Raw genomic sequence first — 4,117 nt, 5'->3', positions numbered from 1 at the left:
ACATCGTGCGCGGAGAATAGGGTCGGCGGGTGGCGAGCCGCGGGACAGAAACCGTTGGAATGTTTACTATCGCGTGCCGCTACAAATATTTCTTTTAAGGAGAGTTATAGAATTACTCCATACCTTTGTTAGACAAAGCGTTCATCCCGTGACCGCGGCTACGTTTGGCGACTGACTGTCGCCTCGAGCGCAAGCTCATTATCACAACTCTCGAATAATTACAATCGGATTGAATAACTACAATTGGTCAATTACAGCTATAGTAGACTCTAGGTTACAATGTTGCGGGATTATCCAAAATTCCAAAAGCTCCGGTGTTCTTTCATCTCCGACATATTCATCGAGGTCGGTCCGAAGACAATACCCGCGAAACAGACCCGTGGCATTAGGGGAATGGAACGCTCCCGCCCGCCACCAAGTTGGCACCTCAAGGATAGAGACAACGAGATGCTCCAGGCAGCAGCCATTGACGCGGCCTGGAACTGGGACGCCCGTACAGAGAAGACAAACGTGGACGAGGAGGCGGAGAACCTTCGCCGAGACGTGGAAGCGGCATGTGATGCGTCAAGGACGCGCTTCGTGCCAGGGGTTAGACTGATGGATCCCGGAGATAGCAGAGGACCCGGAAATCACAGAGCTACGGACGAGGTGTATTCGGGCCCGCAGGCGGTTTTAGAGAACCCGCCGTCGGCGGCTTCATGACGAGGAAGAGATCTACTTTTGAGTCTGTACGATAAATTGTTTTACTAATAGTGAATAGAGAAGGAGTCTGCTAACACTCCATACATCTACCCATGTTGATGGGTTATTATTAATTATTATTAACCATAAGTATATAGCAGGGAAGCATTTGCGTGCTTTTACTCACTGGCGTTTACTGGAGAACTAAGTCCTTGCTTGTACAGTGTTAGGAGTACGAGGTTCTGACCTATCAGACCTTGACAGGCACCTTGGCCGACATAACACGGATGCTCGCATCCAGTGGGGATGTCAATATTGTGAAAGGAGTTTCCCGAAGCTCGATGGGGCAAAATGCCACATTTCAAAGTGTAGTGGCACTAGCCAAAGGAAAGAAGGAGCGTACAAATGCAAATCTTGCCCCATGAGCTTCTGGAATCAGAGAGGATTATCAACCCACGAACAGCATGCGCACTCTGCCATGAGAAATGAAAAAAGAAAGGGAACGTGTTCCCCACAATCAAAAGCACGTAGAAGACTGTAGAAGAGGTAACTCTAGTGAGAGCTCGATGAAATTTATAAGAGTGAAAAATTGCCGAATGTTGAAATGAGCAAAGTTCTCACTAACAGGACAGTTGAACAAATACAATATAAGAGAATGATATTAAAAATAGCTAGTGAGAATACAAGTCCTCAAGAGGTTGCTGAGGAGACAGAGGGAGGGTGCGATCCCGTTAATTCAGGCAATGCGCGGACATGCGTCGAGCCTGTAACTACCGGGGAAACATATAATGAGGAGTCTACCCATCAGTGGAGACTCCAGCTAGAGTACGAAATAGAGAGGAGTAACCGAGGTGTCCCCATCGTTGAAGGAGGTTAACGATCGGTTAACATATTTGGGCAAAATACAAGGAATATAAAGAGGCCCTAACAAATAATTTAAATGAATTTATTTACACATCCCTATATGGAGCGCTCAAGAATGTTAAAATTAAAAATGACAAAAAGAAAAGTAATTCAAAATCCCAAAATAGAAGATATTATAATAATAAGAATAATAATTGAAATAAAAGGAAGAAATACTCCTACGTACGTTGCTAGGAGTTGTTTAAGGAATGTCTAAGAAAGTTGGCCGACGTTGTCGTTAACAACGATCGTGCATACCTGGAACCAACCAGGCAGCCACCGGAAGAGAATGAAGTGAGGACGCTCTATGAAGATTTATGGGGTCGGGCAGAACCAACCAATCCCCCAATCCCCCAATCCCAGGAAGTATAGCCTCTGAACTGGTAATAAACGAATTGTTTCTGCCGATAACCGCCGAGGATGTGAGCGAGAAACTTAATAATATTAGGAAAAAGGCTGCGGCAGGACCGGATGGATTTCAAAAAGAAGATTTAATGATATCTGGCCTGCCCGCAGTACTAGCTAAAATTTATAATATATTAATTTATATTTCCTATTTTCCGATAGTATGAAAGGAAAATAGGACTACAGCAATTCCAAAAGCAATGAAACCAAGCAACCAGGTGGAGAATTGGAGGCCTATAATAATAGGCCCCATTCTCGGCCGACTTTTCTTCTCCATCCTCGGCGGAAGGATGAGAAGAAGTATTGTGCAAAATTTAAGGCAAAAAGGTTTTACATCTGAAAATGGATGTAAAATAAACATCGATCTATTGAACGCTGCCTTAAATTATAGTAAAAAAAATAACGGGAGGATATTCACAATTGTGGATATCTCCAAGGCATTTGACACAACACCCCATTCGGCGTTAAGACCTTGCCTGGCAAGGTAGGGTGTGCCGCCCCTATTATTATCTTAATCGAGAATATACATAAAGAGGGCAAAACAAAAATAAAAGCCAACAATAATGTAGGCGTCGGGATCGAGATCCTTAGAGGAGTTAAGCAGGGTGACCCTTTGTCGCCACTGCTATTCAACTTATGCCTAGAACTGCTGCTGGAAATGATTGAGGAGCAAACCAGTGATATCATTGTCAATGTTCCAGGTGGTCACCAAAAAGGACACCTGGTTCATAAAAGAACCGCGAATTAGGCTCGACAATATCAACATATCAACGGTTGACCCAGATGAGGGATTCAGGTATTTAGGCGCCAAAATGGGGCTTTGGAACGGTATCCATTGTGGCATCATACTGCCAGAAATTCTGAGCATGGTTAGAAGAGTTGGAAAACTCTCTCTGAAGCCATGCTAGAAAATTGAGTTAATTACGAAGTACATCTTCCCTCGATATATTTACTGTTTCCTAATAAATCCACCATTATTGGACAGCGAAGTCAGGCAGGATATAAAGGCCATATTACATCTTGTGCATTCGACAGTCACCGGTTTCTTTTATGCTCCAAAAGCAAAATGGGGATTAGGGCTACCGAGACTTGAACATATCATCAAACTCGGTACCGCAAAAAAGCGCATTAAACAATAACAATTCAGTCGATTCAGCGGTATCTAGTTTGATCAATAGAGAAAACGACAGGAAGGTAAGGAAAATCGCAAACTCTCTAAGGATCAATTGGCCGGCCACTTCCGAAGATGTAGAAAAAGCTAGAAAGCGACTAAAGAGCGGACATATTAAACAATGGCAAGAGTTGAGAAGTCAGAGACATGGAGTTAATAACTTCTCAAAGAGTAAAATTGGCAACGTATGGCTCGAGGAGTATAATCTGTTCAAGCCCTCGAGATTCATCGATGGCGTAAAACTTAGGACAAACATCTTTGGTACACGGACTGTATTGGCACGGATCGACAAAAGCATTGATGTAACCTCAAGTGGCCGCCTCGACTTGGGCGCCTATGAAAGTTTCCTTCACGAAAAAAAGAGACAAAAAAAGATTAATAACTCTAGCACTAATTATGTAAATAGCCTATATATAGCATAACAGTCCAATGCTAATATAAACTATAAGTATTAATTAATTGATTATTATTATTATCAATATTAATACAGATTACCACTACAGTTTAATACCATAATTGTGAATGTCTCTAAAAATGTAATATCCATATTACGTTGTTTTGACATTAAAATTTAGTATTTATCTTACATTGTATTTTGTGTGTTAAAGGTATATATAACACAATTGATTTTTATAACAGTTTGCATAATGTACATATAATACTAAATACATTAATTAAACACAGATATATCAATTTTCTCTCAGTAAGTGCATATTTATCAAATATATCCTGCATGCACTTTATATATGTCGGAGATGAAAGGACACCGGGATCTTCCTTTGGAATTCTTCCGAAAACCCCCAATATTTTGCCTCTATAACTTAGCTGGATTATAATTGTTTGAGATTTGTGATAAGGAGCTTGGGCTCGAGGCGACAATCAGTCGCCGAATGTAGCCGCGGTCAAGGGATGAACGCTTTGTCTAACAAAGGTATGGAGTAATTCTATAGCTCTCCT

The sequence above is a fragment of the Bombus impatiens genome, unplaced genomic scaffold (assembly GCF_000188095.3).
Source record: "Bombus impatiens unplaced genomic scaffold, BIMP_2.2 scf_0913, whole genome shotgun sequence".
NCBI lineage: Eukaryota > Metazoa > Arthropoda > Insecta > Hymenoptera > Apidae > Bombus > Bombus impatiens.
The sequence above is the reverse complement of the archived record's forward strand: the minus strand, read 5'-3'. Positions refer to the sequence as shown.